Source organism: Triturus cristatus, chromosome 4_1 (assembly GCF_964204655.1).
Source record: "Triturus cristatus chromosome 4_1, aTriCri1.1, whole genome shotgun sequence".
Taxonomy (NCBI): Eukaryota; Metazoa; Chordata; class Amphibia; order Caudata; family Salamandridae; genus Triturus; species Triturus cristatus.
This window is the reverse complement of record NC_140585.1, coordinates 281032289-281058825: the sequence shown is the minus strand read 5'-3', so window position 1 is coordinate 281058825 and position 26537 is coordinate 281032289. Positions and strand designations below refer to the sequence as shown.

The window sequence follows — 26537 nt, the reverse complement described above, 5'->3', positions numbered from 1 at the left end:
CTTTGTCAATGCATGTTGGTTTTTGTAAAACTTTATTGTTTGGGACTAAGTTACCTTAACCCCTTTCCATGGCACCCCACTGAGAACAAATGCTATTTTCATCTGGTTACAGCAGTTTTGGAAGGCTAAATGAGAAGAGTTAATATAACACCCAGGATAATGTGTTGTATGGCTAAATACTTTTAAGATCCTAAAGGCGAGACCGTTGCATTGCAAATGCTTGTTAAATATAACAGTGTCTCACAATTGAAACGCATGTGCTAGCGCATGCTCTTACAGTCTTGACCCTAACAAGGGACCCCCTGCTGCGATAGGGTTACCGGTACAATTATAAATGATCAACTAAAGCGAACAACCCCCATCTTCCCTTACAATATACTACCGCCTATACATCTAAAAAATTGTGCACAGCTCAGAAGGACTCTGTTAGTCAAACAAGTCTTTATTTGTCCAGAGCCATAAAAGCACACACAAAACAATAGAAACATAATGCATTAAAAACCCAAACATTTTTGACCATATGATAGTTTTGAATTATTCAAGATACAAGATCAGAGAGACAGGTTAATGCATAACAATACGAATAAGATTTCTTTTGATCTCCTACGACGCCGATGCCAAACTCAGTGTGTGAAGGGCTCATTCAGTTTGGCAGAAAATGCATGTATGTTACTTACAGTCGTCTATTAAGTTATGCTAAAGATATAAGTCGTTCATTTGCCCGTTGAGGGGTAGTTGTACTAAAATTAAAAACATATATCAGGTTTCAAATACACATATGTTTCATAAAATCATCAATAAAATTCATATTTTTTTTCTAATGTTAAAAGCTAATTTAATAAATATTACACATTTCTAGGGACCCTAGAGACTGCAGGAATATTAACCCTTCTTTATAGTGTCTTGAGTTTGAATTGTGCAATACCGACGCCAGGGAAGAATGTCTCGCCCCGAGTACAAATGCAAAACAAAATAAAGTGGCCAGTGCATTACATTGCGATTTTATCACACCCACAAGGCGGTAAGTCCTATTTCCAGGGCTATGGCATGGGGAAGGGAAAATGAAAGTGCAGTGTGCACACCTAAAAAGAGGAAGCTAGTGGCGATATGTGGGGTTCATAATCCACCCTAAATAAGGATCTATACAGCGTGTTGTTGACACATGGGCAAAATTAACAATCGATTCTTTTGCCTGGGCCATTTCAAAGTGTTTGTTCATGCAGTGTTCCAAATATTGCTCTTTGACACATGGCATATATTCTGGCCTGATTGTATGAGGGTTTTCATATAAGTCCAGTAAGCCCAAACTATTGAACTAATTATTCAGGTATGAGAGCCATGGTGTTTGAGCTACCCCATCAAGTGACAGACATTTGGTGATGCAGGTTCTGGTCAGGAATCCTTGGGCAATCTCCAAATTTTAACCCAGAATAATAGAGGGGCCGATCAGGTCTTCCTAGTATGACATCCCGAGTTCCTCATGACAAATTAGTGCTGCTGTGCCTCCCAGGACTGATAATAGTCTATGCAGGAAGCGGTTTTCGGCTCTTTGAAGGCTGCCCGCTCTGCTGTAACACCATGGTCAAGCACTATATAATCCCACTGTAATGCACTTACTCCTATATAGGCTCAGCATTTCTATGAGGGGTTTGTTTCTAAGCTTATGGGCAAATCTAAATATCACCTCAATATTCCTGCTACAAGACTGAAGTCTAAGTGTTAAAATTGGTGTCCAACTTCATGATTGATTAAAAAGAATCCCAAGATAATTAAAATTCTTCACCTTTGCTAAATTTGAATCCCAATGTTAAAGTGCTTTGGTATTGTGCTTGGGCGACCACATGCCATAATATATGATTCTGAATAATTTACTTGGAGATCTAGATCTCTATGTACGCGAAAACAAATCTAAAAGGGTCCGGAAATTATTTGCGGTACGTGCAATCAAAACGGTGTCATCAGCATATAATAAAAATGGGAATAGGCGTATTTCCCATGAGTGGCATATCCTTTCCATTTTCCACCAGAAAATTACTGATCCCATTAATATAGAGCAGGGAAAGAAATGGGGCCAGGATGCACCCCTGGTGGAGCTAATGTGTAAAGAACATTTACCAACTCAACCATAACACACCCTTACTATGAGATCTTGGTGTAATTGCCAGCTGAGAGTTAAGAGTTCATGCTCCACTTCCATTTTTCCCATTAGAGCCCACAGCCTAGATCAAAGGTGCATGGTAAATCAATGAAAGCCAGATGTATGGAGCTCTTTTTCGCCTTAATATACTTCCCCACTAATAAGTAAAGATTTAAACATTGTTCTGTATTCCTATGCCCTATGTGAGTCTGAAGCCAAATTGGACTTCAGACAAAACATTTTTTGACACAGCCCAGTCTTCAAGGCAGGACAATAATATTCGCCCTAAGATCTTTGCTCTAAAATCTATCCAGGAGATCGGCTGATAAAAGGTCGGCTAGGATAGATCCCATTTTTTAATATAGGGACTACAGTGGCAGTCTTCCAAGACTCAGGGATTGGCCCCTGGGTTATTGTCCTGAGCACATTTGTAAGTAGTGGAGCCCATAGGTGGATATTCGATTTAAAAATATCAGCTGGGACGCCATCCGGTTCCAGGGCTTTCCCAAGGATACACTTTTTCATAGCTTTAATTAGCTCATGGACTTCAAACACGTTTTGGAGCTCTCAGGGAGACTCAATAGATGGAGTGCAGGTTCGCCCTTGAGACACAGACATATCTTCTGGTGAGAAGGTTTTTGTGAAATGAGAAACCCATGCATTCACCGATATTACAGTATCAATACTAAGGGCTTCAGACTCCTTGAGGAAAGTTCTGTTTACTACTTCCCAAAACTTAATGCTATCTCTCACTTTTCCAGCAATTTCGAGATCTTCCCGGCTTTACTTTTGATCTCGGATTTTCTTTTCTCTAGGACATGCTCATAGTTTCCCTAGCCTCATTAACCTCCTCTGTCTTTTCTTTTGTACGTTATTCATTCAATATATAATTACACATAATCTATAATGGTTTTTAAATATCATGATTTGCATCTCCTTAACAAAGTAAGCAATCATACATAAATCAAACACAGGTCTCATAGATAACAGAAAGGTTTTCTGACAGTCTGCTTGGGTACTGCTCTCTGCAAGTGCGTAAGGTACATGAAATATTTCATTGTAAAAAACATACTGAATCATCCCCTAACAAACATACCATATATATAAAAAGGCTCATATCTGTGTCACAAGGGTCTTATTACTTCATTTATACCACTGTAACTATGTTTTACTCTACATTCACATATTTTCAAAAATAGCATCTATAATCTTATCCCATACATGTATTACCCTAAGATTAAGGCAGAACACAGAAAGCACATAGATCCACAGTGAGCTTAAATGGTGGGAATATCCAATGTGCAAAGTGACTAGTGTCCCCGTCCAAAAGAACCCAACAACAGAAATGATTGATTACTTAGTTAAGTAGTTGCAAATAATGATATGTAAAAGCCATAATGGATTATGTGTAATTATTAATTGAATTAGTACAACACATAAGAAAAGACATCTATCTCACCTCCCCTGCTACCTTGTCCCCTCTCTCCTGCGCTTCTACGTCTGTGTAACCAGTGGTCGAGGTGCATTAAAAAAAGTATGGCAACTGTGATGCTGCACTTCAATTGGGGAGGGGTGAGTGAGGATGGGGGCAGGTCAACGGTGTCCCTAAAAATATATTCTGTAACTTTTTGTGGTCTTTCACCTTCAGGTAACTACATATAAAATAATGCACAGCTTAAATAAAAAATAAATGCATGTTAAGTTAATTAGTGAGAAATGCTCTATCGTACATTCTGCAACCTCTATTAGTTAGTGCACTGCAGAGGTCTGTATCTGCAAACAGAGGGCCACTGGTTAGTGCAGTAAAGAATAGTGACAATCTAGTGGTGATCATCCCTCCCAACTTCTGGCTTACCCTTTTGCAGCAACCTATCACTAACTTGAAGACACAATACATGAAGAGCACTACCACATGGATAGGCAACAAGACCTTAAATAGTCCTGACATCCAGGAGGGTATCCAAGTAAACCAACCTGAGAACCCCTCGTTGGTGGCACCCCCCTCGTCCACCATCTTCTTTTTCAAGGTATGTAGAGTTTGTTTGGCCTCTGTTAATGTTCCATTGTCCGCATCGTTGGCTGGGATATAAGTACAGGGAGTAGTTTCAATCTTGGCACATACTACCTCCTCCAAGGCCGCTATTAATTCCAGCACATACCTATGCTGCATGAGCATCACTCTCATAACTCGCAACTCTTCTTTGACTGCATTAAAGCCATCTTCAGTGGTGTTGATTCCCTTCCTGAGTTCCCAGTGGGTTATCTTCACCAATATGCAGTTGCTTTTGCTTGAACGAACGGAAGTATGTATCTGAAAAGTAACTGACCATCATTGAACAGCCTGTGCTCCTGAGGGATGTTTTTCCAGGCTGTAGTACCAAAATAGTATGCAACTCTCTTACTCCTAAGATGGTGCAGCAAGGTAGTTGGACAGCTGATGGGATGGTCATGTAGCTTTGAAATGTCCACTTCTGGGATCACCAGAAACGGGGTGTGCACCGTGACCAAAGAACAGAGACCATTCCATCCCGAAGGAAGTCGCGTATACAGCCACTCTCCGCAATTCCAGTGGTAGTTCATTAAGCTTGAAGTGCCCTATTGCATGTCAGATTTATATGTTCTGGTATTGCAATTGATGTTGTTCCCCACTGAAACATAAAGAGAAAATAATTGGTTTTCTACCTGGTCGAAAGGTTGCAGAGGCTTCGACCCAAGTTAATCGAAATATGTTATTATCCCACACTGCTTGACACTTCTGCCATGTGCACTTGTCACTCTGGTTTCCCTCCATAAACAAAGGGCCCTATACCCAAAAGTGGCGAATGTATACTGATCCACTTACTCGTAAATATGGTCTCTCGTGACAATCATGGGGCCGGAGTGTGGTGGAATAATTCTTACAGAAAAGTGTAGGCCTGGATACCACTAAAATCCCTGTTGCAATATTTTAGTTCTCCACCTTTCATCATTGTACCTCATAGTTCATGTCTTAGTCATTGCTTCTAACTTTAGTGCTAGTTCTTTGCATTCTGTTAGGACGTTCATTATATATGCTATCTCTTTTCCATATTGCGTGGTGTTTACTAGGAATGTTCCCTGTTTTACCTGCAGGGGTTGCATCTGTGCTCGCATTCTGTAAAGGAAAAGGTGTAATAGACACAGGGTAATATTTGGAGGTACCTCTTAGGACGAGTGTAACCTGTCTGAGTCAGTGGCGTGTAGAATCTAGGAACAAACAAAACATGATTTATTCGAAGTCTTCGTACCTATGTCCATCATATGTTGCTACCACATTTTATCTAATAAACTAGCATGAATACTATGGGATAAATGTCTATGCTTGGGTACTGCTCTCTGCAAGTACGTAATATTTTGACATAATGCCATACATAAGTTAAAATACCATGCAATGCAGCCATCAGCACAAGAAGACATAAAATGAAAAACAAAACAGAAATACATCACTGTCCGCTAGCAGAGTTGGCAAAATACTCCACTCGCGCTTTGAAAGGAGAAGTTGTTACTCCTGTTTCTCTCTTTCCCCCTCTGGTGATGGCAATACCTGACACAATGCACGGTCCAGTAGAACGTCCAACAGGTGCATCAATGGTTTTCTGCCGTCCACTTTCACTGCAGTGGAAGTACTCATTGTCACTGAGAAGGGACCTTCAAATTTCTTGTCCCTCCATTTTCGAACGAAATTCCAAATGTACAATTGTTGGCCAATGGGTATTGGACTGGCCAACTGGGCTATGGTAGCACACTTCTCTTTTTGCAATAACTGTTTAGAGAAGAACTTGGCAGACTTAATAGACTCAGACAAGCAACAATTAATTTCATCCCCCAAAACCTCAGCCGTTTTATGGGCATCTGTCTTTTTCTCACTATCATTAAAGGTGTGGGCATGGGATGCCCTGTCACTATGTGATGTGGTGTCAAATAGTAGTCGTTCCCGGGCTGATTTCTGAGGCCGTGCAAAGCCAGTGGTAGGCAGTGCAGACATTTCTTCTGCAAGACAGCACATAGTTTACTTATTCTATTCTTGAGGCCGTTCAGGCACCCCACAATATTGTTACTTTGAGGGTGATAAACAGATGACAGTTTATGTTATAGTCCTAAGGCGGTGCAAATGTGTTGAAATACTGTGTTAACAAGTGGGGGATGTTATCAGATCAGATCGCTTCTAGCACGCCCCACCTAGGTATTACCTATCTCATCTGAAAGTTGGCTGCTGCTTCAGTATCATTATGTGCGCAGGGACCTGCCTCAATTCATTGTGAAAATGGACAAACAATTACTATAAGATATCTGTAATTGTTACATATTTCTATCATGTTGACAAAATCTAAGTGTAGATTTTTAAATGGATCTGTTGGGTGTGGTATTGTTGAGGTGATCCCTTTTAATGTAATGTGCGTTCTGTAATGTACATAGTGATCATTTCAGATAGTTGTGGAATAAACTAAACTGCCTTTAATGTAGCAAGAAGATACTCCTTTGCGGTGTGTGCTGGGTGATGTAGTTGCTCTAGAACCATGTACAACAGGGCTTGTGGTGTTACTGGCTCCCTGTGCTGTCTTGCCTGCAAATGAAGTATGTTGGTGACTGGGTGCCCACAGCTTCCTTCCATGAGGGAGTGCTTGCTCTTGCAATTCACGCAAATGTAATTTTGCTGTCGCTGTATATGGGGGTGGTAATTCAATAGCATCCTGTTGCCTGTTTGTCATCATACCTAATGTGTGTTCATCCTATTCATTATAATTTGAGGATGCTTTAGCTGCTGCTTTTGCTGCCCAATCTGCCAGAGCTAACCCCTGGAGATAAGGTCTTGCTGATTGGTGTGTGCTGCACACTTTATCACTGCTATTTTAGATGGGAGAGTTAGAGTTTTTGTTAATTGTGCAAATAAATCTTGCATCACGGTGGTGATGTATGCTGAATCTGAGTAAATGGCGACCTCTAGTCCCTCAGCTCGCTGCATTAATTCAACAATGGCCACTAATTGTGCATCCTTCGCTGAAAAATGAGAGCGTAGTGGCATCGGGCTAATAATTTGTAAAGTATCCGATGATCCCTGGTGTTCAGCTCCTACAACTCCTGCTCCAGAATGGCTAATCCTAGTTTCCTGATCTATGATACAGTACCCATCAAGAAAGAGCAACATGTTCCCTGAGATGGGGTCTTCTTCCACCTTCATCTGGTATGTAATTAGCACAGTTGTGTACTTGTTTATCGTCAGTAACTAGGTGTGCAAAGAATGTTGCTAGATTAACTGCGTGACAGCGAACCACTTGCACCCCCTCCACCTAACACAGTTGAGGTAGTAAAAAACCTTGGCATGAAATTTGACGGCTCTCCATCTTTTCAACCACACGCTCTTGCAGTGGCAGGGATATGTTTTAACTTAGTCAAATCATTTTTTTCAAAGATTTTATTATCTTCCTCTTGCAGCAAGAAAGACAGGTGCCACCAAACAGACCCTTCTGAAGCTGCAGGTGGTACAACACACAGCTGCCAGGCCCTCCATTGGTTGCCAGTGTACAAGAGGGTCTAGTTTAAAATTCTCCTACTCGCTTTTAGAGCTTACAGAGCAGTAGGACCAAAGTATTTAATCTCCAGACTTATTCATTACACTACTTCTTGGACCCTTAGATCTTCATCTGCCAATCTTCTCAAACCCCAGACCTTTAGGCGCATGACCAAAAGGGGCAAATCCTTTCTGTCTTGGGTACTAGGGTTTGGAATATTCTCCCCATCCATTTGAGACTCATTGATTCTGAACCTCTTTTCAGAAAACATCTGAAGACTTAGATCTTTACGGCCTCTGACTCATTGTTTCATGCACTCATTCGATGATCTCTCGTTTTGTTTATCCTGCTGTCATGAATCTCTGCTTTTTATCGCATAGCACCAGGGTGCTCCTTTGGGAGCGACAGTCACACTTTACAAATGCAATATTCATTCATTCTTGCAATTATGGTACTGAGAGTATTACTTCATACCCAGATGCCTTCTGAGTTATGAGTCCTCTTTGTAAGATATCAAACACCGCATGCTCTATATACAGTGTTAAAACTGATCCCATCACTATGGTGGTGCATTTCTGGACCGCAAATGCTGCTGTAGTCAGCGCTTGATCATATGGGTAGTGACCCTTCATGACGGGATCTAGCAGCCCACTGTAGTAGACAATTGGTTTGTGTCCCATGGACATCTATCGAGTCAGTACGGCCGTCCTTGTCATTCCATTACAATGACAGAAGAGGTAGAATCTTTTGCTGTAGTCAGGTGTACCTAACACTGGAGCATTTTTGATGGCTTTCTTTAGCTCCCACAATGCTGTCTCTCTTTCATCAGGCCTGTTTATTTTGTTCTCATTGGCATGGGGCTCTTTTAGAGCAGTCAGATGTGGTGCAGTTAGGGTGGCATAATCAAATACTTACTGGTTTACGTAAATGTAGAGTCCTACATACTGCTGCATTTGTTTTGTGGTGGTGGGCTTGGGCATGTTTCTAATGTCACCCTCCTCCTGTCAATGGATGTTATCTGCCCCAAATAGTGAACTTATTTCTGCACATAATGTAATTTGTCTTTGTCCATTTTGTATCCTTTTTCTGCAAGTATGTGAAGGAGACCAATAGTATCATCTCTGCATAAGTTTTCAGTGGGGCTAAATACCAGAATGTCACCCACGTACTGTAAAAGGGTACATTTGCATATTATGTTTGCTAAATCTTTTTTCATTGTCCTGTTGAAGATACTCCAGTACTCACATTAGCCTCGAGGCAACCTTCTATTACACTACTGAGTTTATCTACATGTAAACCCTGTTAAATACTAACTCTCTGGGTACAATGAAATGCTGAAAAATGCATTTTTCAAATAAATCACCTAAAAGTGGGTGGCATCTGTGGGAATGTTTGACAGTATGACTGACGGGTCTGGTACCACTGGAAATTCTGGGATTACTATATCGTTCAGGTGGGGGAAATCTTGAATCCCCCTCCAAGTTCCCCCCTTAGCTTTCTTTATCGGAAAAATCGAGGTGTTACTGGGTGATGTTCTCTCATATATTTCTCCCTGCTCAAGTAACGCCGATATTGTGGGAAAGATGCCTTCTTCTGCTTCTTCGGACAAGGGATTCTTACATACCCCGGGCAGTATCGCACCAGATTTCAGTGTTATTTTCACAAACTCAGCTCCTTTAATCAGTCCCACGTTGTGTGGCCCCATTTGTCCACAGATTCTCTGCTACCATTGCCAAATCCTTTTCTCTTATTGTACTGTCTAGTGCATCTTTTGGCACTGTCCTGTATTGCAACTGTACTCTAATAGGAGTATCCATTTCAAATACCACTGTCTCAATTGATGGGCTGTAATCAAACATTTCTTCATCTGATATGTCTCTCAATTTGACCCCTGGAACTGTAAATACTATTGATGCACGCATTTTCTGTATGCTGTTAAATGATTTCAACAATGTATAACTTGACCTTATTTCAAGGGCTACTATTTCGAACACCATGTCAGGTTCTTCTATGGGATTCACAGGCGTGTCGGGTCTGAACAACAGTTCTTTAGCATCTGCACTGTGTTCCCCAGTAGCGCTGGTGTATGTGCTAACAAAACATATATGCCACGCAAAAAGGCCTCTGTATCCACAGGAATTGTTCTGACCTGTCCCAAGTCCTCATGAGCTATGAGTGACAACATCCTACTTGGTGTGATACCAGGTGTGTGACATACCATCGACCCATCTTCCAAAACCAAGATGGTCATATTCAATTTACTCATAGGCCTCTTCTAGTTCTAGTTTCTAGTTTCAGGATTTATAAAGTGCATGGCTGCCCGGGTGCTTCCCAGCGCTAGTATGGAGTGCTGTATTGCGGACGGTGCCCATCAGTGTCTGAAAGAAAAAAGCCAGGTTTTGAGTTTTTTTCTGAATGCAAGTTCATTTTGCTATGCTCTTAAGTCGGGTGGGAACTTGTTCCACAGCTTTGGAATCAAGTGTGAGAAGGATCTTCCTCCCCATCTAGTTCTTTTGATTCTGGTTGTGCGGAGAAGGTGTAGATGGGAGGATCTTAGTAATCTAGAGGGCGCGTAGGTGGATATCAAGTGTCAAAGTTTTTCAGGGCCTTTGTTATTTATTGCCCTATGAGTGATGCATAGGGATTTGAAACTGACTCTCGTGGCGATTGGCAGCCAATGGAGTTGTTTAAGAGATTCTCTAACAGAGACATGGCTAGGGAGCTTGAGCAGGACCCTTGCTGCTATGTTCTGCATCGACTGAAGTCTCTTTATGACATATTTTGGTGAGCCTAGGTAAAGGGAGTTGCCATAGTCCAGGCGTGAGACTATAAGTGACTGCATGACAGTTTTTCTTAGCTGTTCTGAGATAAGGGCCAATATCTTCCTAATCATTCTTAGGAGCCCGAAGCATATTCCCGACAGTTTGTTTGCCTGGTGGTTCATTGTCAGGGTACTATTCATCCAAATACCTAAATTTTTTCTAACTAGTTTAGGGTCTGGTAGATTATCCATACAAGAAGGCCAGCTATATGGGTATGATCGTGTTGCCTAGTATCATTAGTTCTGTCTTCTCTCTGTTCAATTTTAGGCAACAATTCGACATCCAGTGAGACAAATTGTCCAAGCAGGGATCCAATTGTTGGTTTCCCTGGCTGGGGCCATTGGATATAGAGACAATTAACTGGTTGTCATCAGCGTAGGATACCACCGAAATGCCAAACTCCTGCACGGTAGTGGCAAGCTGTCTCACGTATATACTAAATAACGTAGGGCTCAGGGAAGAACCCTGTGGTACCCCACAGTTGATTTGCAGGTGCTCAGAAAAGCAGTCCTTTTCCATCACTAGGTAAGATCGGTCTTCCAAAAAAAAGATAAGCCAGTCCAGTGCTATATCGCGGATTCCTATTTCCCTGAATCTATTTTTAAGATGGCATGATTAACAGTATCAAAGGCCGCACTGAGGTCTAGCAAAATAATAGCGGCAGACCCTCTATTGACTAATAGAGCTTTAAGTTCCTCTGTAACTTTCATGAGGAATGTTTCCTCGCTGTGATGGGCCCGGAAGCCCATCTGCATTGGATGGAGAAGTTTATTCTCGTCCAGGTAATGGACTAATGTTTGATTGACATGTTTCTCCAAGAGTTTACTGAGGATGGGGAGTAGAGTTATAGGTCGCAGATTACTAAGAATATCTGGATCCAGAAGGGGTTTTATCAGAATAGATCTAATTACAGCATGCTTCCAGAGTTGTGGGACCATGCCGGACTCTAGGGACTTATTAAGTAGCTCCAAGAAGGTTGACCGGTGCCTCTGGAGAGTATAAAAAAGGTCCTTCAATTTGCATGTCTCCTACAGTCATGCTCACCGATTCAGTAAGAGGAACCCTCCTGACAGCCCTAGCAAACCCTTGTGTGTCAATTGACTTGTGAGAAATTGGTAGTGTTCCTTCCCTTATACACGATTTGGTAACCCCAGTTTTGATTATAAAACTATAGGGGTGGCCTTCTATGGCTACTGTCACAGTGGGCTCCCCATCTGACCTGTGGGTACTGATAGTATTGCTCACATAATGGTTGTCTCTGGGCTCTTTCATTGAGAATAACTGTTGGTCGGTGTCCTTCTGAAAATTTAGGGTTGTGCATAAAAGGAAATGCCTCCTTTTAACATTACTCCTCGCATCTTGACCTGTGTTAGTCCTCCTTTAGTATTTCTGACAACCTGACTTATATTCTGTGGTATTTGCCCCTGTTGTGCAGTCCACTGAAACTGAGGGACCTGCAGTGGTCCTTGTGTTACTTGGTGTTGTTGGAACCCATTGTATCTGTTGCGGCCTCATCTGCCTCTGTGGAGTGATACATCCCAGCTCTTGCACATCGTTCTTTTTTTGTTTTACATTCTCTTGCAAAATGACCCTTATTGCCACAATAATAACACTGGTGTCCAACCCTATATCCTCCTTGCCTTCTTCCCTGTGCTGGCCCTAAGACTCTGAAAAACATCCTTGTCCCTTTCCCATGTTACTTACTGGATGTACTCCTGGTGCCTGTACTGGCCTTGCGACAGCCATTTGAGATAATGCCACAAGTGCCCCTTCTGCTCTTGGTTTTTTAAGTTTCTGTTGCACCAACTTAGTTGAGGTCCTCTCTGCTTGTTCTGCTCTCTCCTTATCCTTCTCTTGTTTTCGTTTGAAATAATGTATTATTTGGGCTTGTATTTCTGGTCACGGTTGACGGATGACCAGTCAAACTGTCTGTTTATGACTATAACTATAAAATACTGTTCTCTTTATGTCATCCTCCTTATTCATGGAGGAATATCTACATGCAACTAATGCGCTTTTTGGGTCTGGCCGTGCTCAGGGCAAAGTCAATTGACAACAACCATCCGGCTGTCCCCTTATCTAACTGCCAGACTCTTCAACTGATACCTCAGCCTCGAATGCTTTTCCTTAATGACTCCTTCTAGATATCTTAAATCTGGGAATTTGGGAGCCGCAAATCTGACCTATTCACATTGTTTGCCCAAGTTGGCAGGGTATGCCCAGACGTGGGTCCCTTGCTCACTTTGCCACTGGATTCAAGCTAGCCAGGGTGATGAAGGGTGTTACCCAGAAACTGGTCCCAGGATGCTTGTTTCGGGTTCAGGGAAGACCTTGCTTGGCTGTGCGGGCTGGCCTGTTCCCATGAGGCACAGGGTCAAGACTGATTTGCATATAGCTGGGTCTGAACTGAGGTGGCAAAGTCAGCTAAAGAATGATGATGGATTCAACCCAGATCTGTGACTGGGGGTGAGTGTCTGAAAAGTTTTAGCGCTCTGTCCATCATCTCCTTGTGTTTGCTTTATTCACAGTAAGTCCTGCTGGTGCCGATCTAATGACCGTCTCTTTATTCTATCAGAATTCACACACTTTTACCCAGTCCTACTCACTATTTCTACACTAGCCCTGCGGATCTAACCGAGCTCTCTGTGGCCACTCCCCCAAAAAATGTCACTACCAGGATCTTTTCCCTGGCTAATACACCATTGCCTGTTATTCTTCCCTTCTATTTTAAAGGGGTATTCACACCATATAGTCTCATGATCTATCCCGGGACTCACCACATTTCATTTCTCTAAACATATCATTGCTTCCTGAAAAAACCCATAAATAATGCATGCATTTCCTCCCACCTCCATGTTATAATTGGCAAGGAATCATGCAATTAGAATTTTAAGGTACGAAGTCCGACCACTCCTGCCCCTATTCACGGCGGCCTGGGAACCTTACCCGCCCGTTTTGAATAGGTGTCTGCTTACCTGAAGTTTCTGCGCAGTAATCTATTCATTCAGGGCAGGCGACATCACTCTCGGGCGCAGTCCAGGAAGGCGAGGTGGACAAATGTTGTTGGCGAAAGAAAGAGACGACATGACTTCTGTTGGCAATATATTATAGAGTTTATCAAAACATGACTGGGAGGTCAGCCTGCTCAGTGGAACTGGAAACTGAACTCAAACTACAACATAAAAAGCAGTGTCTTATGTAGTCTTAAAACCGCAATATGTCATCAATTTCATTAGCATAACAAATCAAGCGCTTGCTCAAACACATCGATATCTCTTATAATTTCAGCAAGAATCAATAGTTTCTGCAAAAACATCTACCCCACGTTACAGAATGTGAGTCAAGTGCACATGCTATTGATACATTTTCACGCACCCTGCACTACCAGTGTCCTTGACTGTCTTGTGCTTTGAATCCTAGCAATGCTCTCCTCCCTACATGTCTACTTTTCTGCAATGGCTGACCACCTGCTTATCTTGTTCCCGTGTGTCTACTTTTATCTACATATTTTCTCAGAGATGTGTCCTGTGGTGCATACTTGGGCTTTGTATTTGTGCTGTGTTTACTAATTATACTTCTCTATCAAATAAAACTCGTGTCTGCTTCCCCTCAGAACCCCACTCTATTCTGGCTCTCTATTCTGGCACAGTAAACAGCTTGGGCCTGTGCTTTTCCTTTACCACATACATCTCTACACTGCTGATGCTTGCCTTAGCATGGGTAGGCCTTCTCCCTTTTCTACATTCTCTGTAACAAAGCTTCAAGTAATTCCACCAATTAAAGCCAATACCGGCTCCCAAGCACCCTTTACATTTTCAGATTAACCAGTTTTGCACATTTACATTTCTTTCAGGGAAACAGGCACCCTGGCAAGAAGGCTTGCAGAGCTGTCTGTCCCTCCCTTGGTTTCACAGCACTGGAGACTCCCTGCCTTACACTTCAGCTGAAGCATTCAAACTCTCGGAATTAACCATCTGGGGACGGTTGCCTTTTTATAAAAAGTAGAACTGCTTTTCTGAAATTAAAAAAGTATGGTCACACCGTGCCCCTCAGATCCCGCTCACTTCAACCACTGTGTATATCTCCCATTCGACCTTCATCTTCACAAGCAAGAACCACAGGTCTTACAATACATCCCTGGTTTGTCAGTGTCTCACTCCACTGAAAGCGAGGTTCCCTAGCCCAGTCAGCAGAATCATCCTGAAAGTAGTCGAGGGTCCTAGTTGGGAAGGGGTGGCGTTAAGTCTGTGTTGGCTTTTATGTCTTCCGGTAATAATAAAAAAAAAAACATCCAGAAGTGTAAAACCTACACGATGTAGTAGAAAAATGAGTAGTCCCCAAAATACTTCACCCTAGTGTTCTCTCACACAGAAACGAGTAGACAAGGGGACTCTTAGTGAACCTCACATATCCAGTCCAATGCCTCTATTTAGTCCTCTCTGTCTTCTCATTAAGAGGTGGGGAGTGGGGGCGGCTCTGCACTCACTATTGGTTCCATGAAGTAGGTGGGAGGAGCATAGGGTAAGGAAGCGAACAATCTGTTACTTCTAATTCCTTTTCCTTATGCCAGTTCTGTGTTGAAGGACCAAAGCTGTCAGGTTTCCCAGGTCCAGGCATGATGTGCTGCATCAGCCCAGGTTTTTTCATCTTCTGGGAATTGTATTCCTGTTTTATAATGGAATACACAAGGCTACAAGTCCCAGAATTCAAAGAAAAAAACTTGACTGGAGCACTGCATCAGAGGCCCTTTTCCAGTTCCATATTTTATGGCTGAGTCAGTTTCTTCAGGTCAGCCTGGTCTGAGTCAGTCTGGAGTAGGGAGCCGGGAAAGCAGAAAACTGTGGCATAATGGCCTGGATTCTAGGAACTGCACTTACATACAGGTCTTTGCAGCTTCTGGGGAGGTAGCCTCCTCTTCACTCTCTTTTCCAATCTTCACCCCTACTGTCGCAAATACCAGAGTGCATTAAAAACCTACCTATTTCAAATCAAATGTTATCTGTAAGGCAGACCATGCCTAAGAAAATGATATGTACCAGCTTGAATGACTGCACCCCATCACAGTTCAGACCATCATTAGGTCTTGGCTAGACAGTGCTGGCTCAGAGAGACATGTTGGTTCAACCTGTGGGCTTCAACCTGCCCATAGGCTTACCGTTTGCTCACTCCATCGTTGTGTTTAACCCTCCCCAGAGCATGGACCAAGTACTTGTCTCCATCCGCTGATCTCATTTTAGGAGCTACTTATACTTTGGTTTTGGGCACTCCACACGAGAGCTAGTGTTTTAATACTTTTTAATAAAGGAAGTTTGAGAAGCAGTGCAATCGGAATGACTCGTCTTACAATAGGCTGCTTAACAATAAAGGTAAACGTAACCTAAAATTTTTCAGAAGGCTTCCTAATATCTTACTTCCATTACTCAGATACATCGAAGAAAGCTTAAAATACCCCAAATATCATAAAACGTTATTGAAACTTCGAAATTAACGTCTCAAAGCAATACAGATGCTTGCTGACCTCAGAGTGCCACTGAAAAGAAAATGCAGTAATAACCTTGCTTTCAACTTCTGATAGCGGGAGTTATGCCGAAAACAACTTGCAAGGGAACCACTGTGTTAGAACAAGTGCTACTGCCAACAGAAATGAGTCCAAAACAAGCTGTTGCCCTTAATGACGTTAGTATATGTATCACTATCATTAGATGGGCACACCCATCCACATTCGGCCATATTGCCGTTTTTATATACAGAGACCCCACTGACATCCTGGAGGGAAATCTGATTAGAGCAATATCTGCCATTAGGGCACAGATCCAGTTCTGGAAGACACTCCCATTGAACGTGATGGGCAGAGTAGCACTGTCTAAGATGGTAGTGTTACCGAAATTATTATACTACTGCCCCAACCTTCCAGTCTATGTCCCGGCCACTGTCTTTCATGATCTAAAACGATTGATCCGAGACCTCATCTGGAATACGAGTCAGCCCCGGATGGCACTCTGGAAGCTTCACGCTCCTATTAGCAGAGGAGGCTTGGCGGTCCCCAACCTGGAGCTGTATTACCTAGCGGCACAATTACAGTGAGCAACCAAATGGTTGGCGGGTCTCAGCCTGGATTACATGGCCACCACACAGCCGCCATGGTCCCAATCCAAGATATACCAGTTGTTCCATCCCATCGCACGGCCCTTGTTCCCATAACAGATTTGCCTTGACCTGACACACCGTTGCTACAGGAGGAGCCTGTACCTCACCAGCAACACGGTCCCTTATGCCCTGTCATTGCCACTTCTAGGAATGCCTAGGGGCAGGGCGAGCATCTCCAATGGGACGCTGGTGTGCTGGCATGCGGCAAACCTATACACGCTGGGCGATCTCTACGCCGAGGGCACCCTGATACCTTTTGAAGACCTGGCAGAGGATCATAATTTGCCAACAGGTCAATTCTTATTACATAATTCCATCACGCGATCACTCACTGCAGCATGGGGTGACATTATCACCGAACCAGAGATACACCTCCTGTTGCAATATTTACATGTCATGGGCAATGAGTCCCAAATCATACAGTGGTTGGCAGAGGCACTACTCATCCATACGACACAACCTTTGACGTCCCTTCGCTAAAAATGGGAAGCAGACAGGGGAAACCCATGGACAGACCATGAATGGGACATGATCTTAGCCACCCCCACATGTATATCACGGAATTCCAGATTCAGGCTTATACAGACATATATTGTACATAGGGTTTATCTTTCCCCGGACAAATTAAATAAATACTTTCATATGACTACCTCACCATGCCCCCACTGTCTACAGGTGAATGCAGACCTTCTTCACATGCTGTGGTCCTGTACCTACTTACATACATATTGGCAGGAAATTAACGTGGTACTCGCAACATGCACTGAAAGAACATTACCACAAACATGGGAGATGTGCGTACTGGGCTGTTACCCCAGACCATAGAAACATAGGGTCACGTTCAGGTTCATTGAGCTGGGCCTTATTATAGCTAAAAGACTGATCACTAAAAGATGAAAGCATGCCGACCCTCTCGCAGTTGCCAGCTGGAAAAACTCACTTCTAGTATGAGCACGTGCGGAAAGCACGTCATCGCACAGGGAGGAAATAGCAGGGCTACGTAAATACCCTATCGCACAGCTTTGGGACGCTATACTTGGGGACTTGGCACATACAGATCGCGAAGCGAGGAGTAGCCCTCCACATGGGGGTGGAGGGCGAGATACAGTCACTGGTTCCCGGACGCATTGCTCCCCTAGATTGAGTGCAACCGAGTGCTGACATGGGAGGGGCGGCCATGCCTGGGACATACACGAGCTAGGGAGGGGAAGACTCAGCCGCTTATCCCTTCAATCACCAGGAGGGCAGGGTGGTATATTCAATACAGGGCGGTTGAGATGGCAGCACATTTCCCCTACATATTCTGACCCAGGCGTGATGATTTGATGAGGGTTTTCTTCATTTGTTTTTATGTTTAGTTGTAGGATTATAAATTGTATCTGATTTTGCCTCAATTTTTAGGCCAAACTGGATAATCAGGTACAAACACTTATGTAAAAAGCCGTGAAAGGATGAATATTTTCCTTATATACATTTGGACACCAAAGTGCGTTCCTTCTGATAAATAATTTGTATGTTATATAAAAGGAATACAATCTGTGGTCAGTTACCTGCTGTATAGAACTAATATTAATCACAGTTTGCAAATATTCCGACAGTACATGCCGAACCCTTCATTGCACTTGTAATGGTTATTTATTCCCTTTATTAGCCAGGCTCTCTCCCCCCGTCCGCTTCCCTCTTTCTCCCCCTACCCTTTCCTTTTCTCCCCCCCCTTTCTTTTTCAATTATGACCTGTATGTTTGACAAAATGCAAATAAAGAAATTTTTAAAAAAAAAATAAAAAAATTGATGTGGACAAGCTTGCTTTGGGCTTTTTTTCACAGATGGTTGCGCTAACTTCCAATCTACCTACCACTAACATCGAATGCAGATGGTATGTTGTTGTCTGACTCCTGATTGCTTTCGCTCCCTGCACAGGTTTAAAGACCATTGTGTGTAGAACAAAATGCTTAGGAAACATATGGCCGGTACTAATTTATTTTTCACCTATTAATAGGATTGAATGTTGGAATAACACAAACCTAGCCAAGAGTTGCAAGCTGTGCACAAGAACAACTTTTTCTGGATTAGGGGCCATTTTGGAACTAGGCAAAGCAGACCAAATGAGACCTCCATGATGTGTCTGCCATAAACTAGTATTCAAACAGAGAGTGACAACAGAAACAAGCATTATGAAGTGAGTAACTTTAGTTAAAGTCTTATAAAGCAGAGGTAGCCTCCCAATGCATTTGCATTCTGCATATTTAGGACTTTTCGTGATTGCAATCCACTTATGTAAGACAATAACATTGACAACACCAATAGCTCTCGATTGCCGAAACATATTGGCTTTGCCAATGCTTGTTTCTTTCCCATGGTGCTATTCTTCAGTAAATTAGTGGTGTACCAACTCCCATTTGTGCTTAACTTTCTGCGGGATGACAGCTCTCAGGGCAGATCGCTCAGATGCACAACAATGCTTCCAGATTACTGGTATTTTGTGACCAAAACTTTGGCTAGTGCACTAAGCACATGATTGTAGCATGCATCCAGTGCTTTTCACAAAGACCACACTACAATTTCACACCCCTCCAACCATGTAAATCGAACAAGCTTTTTGGCTACCCACAAGTTTCCTACTCGTCATAAGTGTGAAAAGCCACCTAAATTCTGCAAAACAGTACAGCACATTATAGGCATCTAATGTGAGTGCTCCCAGCAGGGACTTACTGCATCCTCCATGAGACATGCAAGGACTCTGCAACTTATGGCCCAAGATGTCTGAGTGGCTCCTTAATCTACTACATACATCCGACTGGGAATCTCACACACTGCATGCAAAAAACAAATCATCACGCAAGTTTACAGTTCACAAAAAACCCACAGGACAACATGCGGGTCACCGAAGGACAAATGCTAAACATTGTAACCAGTGGCCAGGGAGGAAGAATTTACCAGTTCCATTGCTGAATAATATGTTGCAGATGCCGTAAGAGGTACACTGCCCACACACCTTTCACACTGTGCAGTGCATCCTCTGGCCAAACCTTTCAATCTATTCTAGCGGTATCTATAGGGGAGAAATGTAGCCAATGTTCCTCCTTTGTTGAAATGCCAAAAACAAGACAGGTTATAGTTTCCTAACTTAGTGGGCAGAAGCAGGGGTGGAGCAACCTGAAACCATGTGCAGGAGAGCGATTCTCTCTGCACTCTCAGATCCTACTTTCCTAAAGGATGTCTCTCTAGCTACTAGGGAAAAATCTGCTCATAAGGCACTGGGAGGTGATTTTAGACACACATGTCTGGATCTGCTAGTTCTGCCGAAGCCTCCCTCCTCACACCCTAATGAGGATGCTTAAAATTAACGTGGGCTGCTGGGATCCCCAGACTAGAAGATCCTAAGTGCTAACCACTCTGTCAGCTCCTCGGGGGTCAGCATCTAGTCAGGACATAGGTAGTCCCTCAGTAGTGAGTAAGTACTAGCAGCTAGCTGCCACAAATGCTCTAACTCACCTTTTTGCCCACTCGCTGCCCTCTCATAATCCGTTGCTGCTTGTAATCTGCCAGATCCAGAATTACTTTAGGCTACTGCCTATTTACACCCATTCGTAACACATGTTGGCAGCCATACCCACCCACCGAGTCGCCTTCGTACTGCTATGAGACAATCCTGAAGTCACCCATCAAATGAAGTAATTCAAGTACAACTTTCACCCATGTTGCTTTCACCCACTTAATGAGCATTCACCCCATAAATTAAAACCTCTACCCTCTCATCTCTAAACTTTCCAGTTTACCTGTCACTTCTTTTGCGCATCTGTCGCTCTCATTTCCCCTGTTACTCTCATCTCTCTAGTTATAGCACATCCAGGTCTCCCAATTTCCCTTCACCTCAGTGTGTTATATTCCCCTCTTATTTTCCCCTTGCATGTCTATCTGTCTCATTCCCTCACCTCTTTAGATGCATCATAATCTCAACATCACCCTTTCTCATATCTGGCTGTACTAGTCTTACTCATCTCTTGCTTTCCGAGTTTCCCACTCAGTTCTCTTCATTTCCTGTTCCTTCCACCACTTCGCCTTCATGCCAGCTTCAGCAGTCTGTCATAAAATTCATAATCATAAACAGCGAAAATGGCATTAGGGGTAGCCTTCCTTAGCTATTGCTCAATTTGTCTGTGGGTTTTTCCTTTGACGTAATCTCCCACTAATCATACATAAAGAGGCCTCTACAATTGATAGATGCACTGCAGTGCATTTGTTCCCTTCGTTTTCTTTGCGTTCATCACTCACTGAGTACTATTTCTGTCCCCAGTGATTGATTCTTTGTGGCTGGAGACTCTACTGGATTTCATCCTGTTCGTGCTTGGCCCTTTCTCCTTTCTTTTTTTATGTTTGAAAAGCTTTATTTAAACAATTTCAAATAAATAAAGAAAACAGCAATAAGTATACAAGCTCAAATAGAACATTATCAAAAGAAGAAAAAAAAAGGAAATTAGCTGGTGTCTGGAAGGGAAGAGTAAAAGCAATTTGTAGAGTTTATATAAGGGAAAGAGAGGGAAAAAAGAGGGAGGGAGGAACAGGGAAGGGAAGAGAAGGGGGAGGAAAGGGAAAAAACGAAAGCTGTAAAATAAAGGAAGAAAACAAAGAGAAATATGCTAGCTAAAACACTGTAAATGAAAAAGTAAATATAAATACATCTAGTAAATTCAACACTATAAACATTAGCTTAACAGGGTGTATAAAAAAGAAGATACACAAAAAATTTACAAGGGGGTTTGAAATTTTCAGATGATATACGCAAAGTATTTTTAAAAACAATACGGTCCAAGTAGGAGGTAAGAGGCAACCAAAACAGATCCCTATTCATAAGTGGTTTGCAAGAAGAAGCAAAAGCAATATCAAGGTAATGGAAATGACAGAGAGTATTCCACCAATGCTGTATGGACAATTTGTCAAGATTTTTCCAGTTAAAGGAAATGTGTTGAAAGGCCAAAGCGAGCATGAGGTCAAAAAGACCATGATCGATCATGTGAGGGAAGATCTAAAGAATCAGAAAGACTACCAGCAAAGAGAAGAGGTATAGAATAAGGAATAGAAAGTGTAAACAAACGAGATATGTAAGACCAAACTTCCTCCCAAAATTTGGTAACTAAAGGACAAAGAAAAAAAAGATGAAAATGGTCAGCATTACAAGAACCACAAGTCCAACAGTTAGAGTCAGTAGAGGAAGAAAAACGAGCCAGGGCGACAGGGAAGAGGTAAAGTCTATGATAAAGGAAAAACATAGATTGGGAAAGAAAAGCAGAGCAAGAGATTTTTAAAGACCTAGACCAAAGTTTATCCCAGAAATTTATAGGCCAAACACATCCAAGATCCGACTCCCAAGAAAGTTCCAATTTGGACTTAGCACGATCGGGGATAGGGGCAGAATTCTTTTTGTATATAAGAGAACCTTTAGGGAGGGTAAGAAGTAAAGTTAGAAGGGGGTTTTGGGTATCAGATACAGAAGAAGGAGGAAGAGAATAATATACATCGAGAATAAGTGTCATAAGAGTTGCAAATCTCGGTAGAAAGGAACGAGGGCCACTAAACAAGGATTGAAATTGAGGAAAGGAACAAGGTGAAATGCCATCAAAAAGCTGACGAACCCATAAGATACCTTTTGACCTCCAAGAATTCCAGAAAATGGATCTGTTGTTAAGTAGAATAAGCGAATTATGCCAAATAGGAAAATCTAAGAAAGAAGCGCGGGAAACAGTAGAGGGGTGAACTAAAGTTTTCAGGAGGAGACAAGTATGCCGAAACAAATGGGGGGAAGTATGAGGGTTCTTAGCAGAAAAACGTATAACTACTATGAAGGAAAAGGGTAATAATAAGGATTGTTCAATGGAGAGCCAAAGAGGAGAAAAGGGGGAAGAGCCCGATGTAAGCCAAAGTGAGGCCTGTCGTAAAGAGAAAGATTTATGGTAAAGATGAAAATCTGGGAAGTTCACAACACCATTAGATTTTGGCTTCCAAAGAGTAGATAGGGCAATTCTGGATTTTTTATTCTTCCAACGAAATCTAGAGAGACACGAATCAATGCGTTTGAAGTAAATAGAGGGGATATGAACGGGGAGCATGAAAAGAATATAAATTAAAATTGGAGCAATCATCATCTTAATCGAATCTAGCCGGCCCCACCAGGAAAGAAAAAGGGGATTCCAGCAGGAGAATAATATCTCAATTCGAGAAAGGGCAGCAGACATATTCAATTTAACAGAGGAAGTAATAGAATTGGAAAACCAAATGCCTAGATACTTTATTTTTTAACCTTTCCAGGCGAAACCAGTGGAAGAGAAAAAATGGAGAAAGCAGAATTTCGTGAGAGGAAGAATTTCAGTTTTGTCTGAATTAATCTTGTAGCCAGAAACCTGTGAAAAATAATTAAATTCAAGAAGTAAGGGTGGAATAGAAGATTCGGGGGAGGAAATGAATAAAAGAATATAGTCTGCGTAAGCAGAGAGTTTCAAATGATGATCACCATAAGGAAACCCGGAAATGGAAACATTATTACAAATAGAAGTCAAATAGGGTTCAAGAGCTAAAACAAAGAGAAGAGGGGATAAGGGACAGCCTTGACGAACACCACGTTGGAGAGGAAAGGAAGATGACACACGACCGTTAACAAGAACCGAGGCTTTGGGAGCAGAGTATAATAAAGGAATAGGTTATATGAATTTAGGACCAAAACCATGCCAGCGTAATGACGCGAACAGAAAGGACCAGTCAACCCTATCAAAAGCTTTCTCTGCGTCAACAGAGATAGCAGTGAGGGGAATAGAGAAGGAGGAAACTTTATTTAACACATTAAGAAAAAGACGAGAATTGTCGGATGTTAGTCTACCCTTGACAAAACCACATTGCTCCTTACCAATAAGATGGGGCATGATAGGGTCCAAACGTAGTGCAAGCAGTTTAGCAAATAATTTATAATCATCATTAAATAAAGAGATCGGTAGATAATTTTTGCAAAATTTAGGGTCTCGACCATCTTTGGGAATGAGGCAGATGGTCGCTTCTTGAAAAGTGCCCTCTGTCTTACCAGATGAATAAAAGGAAATAAAAAGTTCCAAAAGTTTAGGGAGTAACAAATCCGAAAAGTGCAAATAAAATTCAACTGAGAAGCCATCTGGACCCGGTGACTTACCTTTTGTAAGGGTATTTAAAGCATTGGAAAGTTCAGTAATGGAAAGATCCTTATCAAGATCGAGGAGATTAAGATGGGAAGAAGAAGGAGGAGGGATTCTGTCAAGATAAGTTTGAATGAGAGAAGCGGTGGGGGGAGATTCAGGTGTGTAAAGATTTTGATAAAAAAGTTTGAATTCATCAAGTATTTCTTGGTCTTTATGAAGAAGGGAATTAGCAGAGGAATAAATCGAATTAATGAACGTACGTTCCTTGTGCGTTTTAAGGTAATTTGCAAGAAGTTTCCCTGACTTATTTCGACCCCCGTAAAAACGAGCACTTCTACGAAGGAGTAATGAAGAAGCATTATCAGTCGAGGTTTTGTTAAACTCCAGCTTAGCTCTTATCAATTCTGGTAAAATGGAAGTTTGTGAAGATGTGTAAAATTTGTGTTCCAAAAACTTAATTTGAGCCAATACAGCTTTTCGTTTCTGAAGAAAGTTTTTCTTTTTCCTAGAAACAAAATCAATAATAAAACCATGTGCCGTAGCTTTAAAAGAGTCCCGAATAATATGGGGAGAAGTATTAGGATCACAATTTAGGAGAAAAAATTAATTGGCAAAAGAGCGAAAAGAGGAGGGAAATAGTGGATCAGTTAGAAGGGAATTATTGAAACGCTATCGGGAAGACCTTGGATGTGGATGGGATAAGTCAAAATCAGTTACAATAGGAGCATGGTCCGAGATAACTATAGGTTCAATAGATGAAGACAGTAAGTGTTGAGACAAAGATTGAGAAATAAAGATGTAGTCTAGACGAGAAAGGGATGAATGAGGGAAAGAGAAAAAGGAGTAGTCAAGAGTGTCAGGATGAGAAAGACGCCAAGAATCAATGAGATGTGATAGAGAAATGGTATCAAGGAAGTGCTTGTGAGTCTTGCTTGGGATAAAATGAACCGTAGATTTACGATCCAGAAAAGGGTCCACTATTTGGTTGCAATCACCTCCCAGAATAAACAAATCATCTCGAAATTGAATACATTTTTGAGTGATCAAAGGTCAGAAAGTACAATCAGACTCTGAATGCCAGAACGTTAAAATTGTGACAAGAACAACATTTACAGTATTAGGAACATAAAGGATAAGAAGAATGGATATAAAAGAAAAAGAGGATCATAAGAGAGGAGGAAAAGGGGAAAGAGAAAGGAGGAGAAAATAGAGAAACAGATTATAGAATCATACATAGAATAAGATGAGTCCAGCATGAGAAGAAAAAAGGAGAAGAGAATAATTAGAAAAGAAGTAAAAGGGAGGAAAAAAGGGAAAAGGAAATTGAGAAAAGATAAAAGAGGAGACAGTACATATCCAAAAAGGATGACTGAAAATAACATACCCGAGGGGAGAAAAAACAGACAATGGGGCAGGGACAACGCACGACAAAATGAACCACACAACGTGGGGAGTCCAACCGCATCCGGACTTGAGGGAAGTAGGAGAGGGACCAAACGAAATGCATAAACAAGAACACATCTGTATGAATAAAACAAATAGATAATTAACGATGATTAAATGTACGGAGATATATATAATTAGCATATAACCAGCAAAATGGTAAACAAGACAAATAAGAAGAGGGGGAAACAACAGAGAACAAAGCAACTACTTAAACAACAGAAGCCATGAAGAAAACATCAAGAAGGAAACATAGCCAACGGAGAAACAAGCACAGATACCGCTGCAGGAAAGAAATTAGATTTTAACCATGTGTAGAACTGTTTGACAAATTAGTAGCCTCCATACCATTAGTGGTATGAATATGAATAAAATTCTTAAGTTCTGCAGGGTCTTGAAAAGGTGCCAAAGGCGAGACCTATTAGCTATGCCAATGCTTGTTCTGAGTGGGAGCCAATGAAGTTTGGCAAGTAACTTGGAGGCAGAGTGATGCTTAGGCGCCCTCATCAGCAGCTGTGCTCCAGGTTTTGGACAATCTCTAATCTTCTTAATGGGAAGTACTTAAGTAAAGTACATTACCATAGTCCAGATGCGAGGTCACTAAAGCTTGAACAACAGTTCTTTTGGAAGAAATAGGTAGAATCCCAATAACTTTCTGATGGTTCTCAGGGTGTTGAAACAGCTTGTTGCTTGTTTCCTGACTTGGACTTCAAAAGACAATTTGTCCTCCATCCAAGCGTTTTAGGGTTAGCGAGATGATCAATTAGGTGTCATCAGCATACGACACCAATGAAGTAACAATGAACTGAACTATGTCTGCAAGATTGTGGACATAAACATTAAACAATGTGGGGTTCCGCAATGAGCCTTGGTGAATTCCACATTCAAGGGATAAGAGATCTGAATAAAAAGGCTTAGCCCATATTTGAAAGCTTTGATCATCAAGAAAGGACGAGAGCCATTTAAAAGCCTGATTTCTACCCTAATATTGTATGATCTCTCCAACAGGATAGGATGGTCAATCGAGTCGGAGGCTGCACTGAGAGCTAGTAAAATAAGGTCTGCTGTGCCACCCATATCTAAAGTGCTTTTAAGGGCCTCAGTTACCACCAATAGAGCTCATTCAGCGCTATGGCCAAGATAGAAGCCTGTCCGGGAAGAGTAGAGTAGATGGTTATTTTCTAAATACTCAGATAGTTGTGTATTGTTATGCTTCTCCTGCATGCTTCCTAGGAAGGGAAGGAATGAGATCGGCCCATAGTGCTCCAAATGTGTGGGGTCCAGTGATGGCTTCTTTAAT

At 41.9% G+C, this 26537-nt stretch overlaps 1 long non-coding RNA gene across 1 annotated transcript; it reads right to left on the bottom strand.

Annotated features, from left to right (window-relative positions):
• Positions 1–497: 497 nt before the first annotated feature.
• Positions 498–25309, bottom strand: LOC146854275 (uncharacterized). Its single transcript, XR_014980755.1, has 4 exons — positions 25179–25309; positions 13463–13578; positions 5318–5362; positions 498–4785 (listed from the first exon to the last, which is right to left on the bottom strand). It is a non-coding gene; the product is annotated as an uncharacterized LOC146854275 (long non-coding RNA).
• Between the last annotated feature and the right edge of the window lie 1228 nt (positions 25310–26537).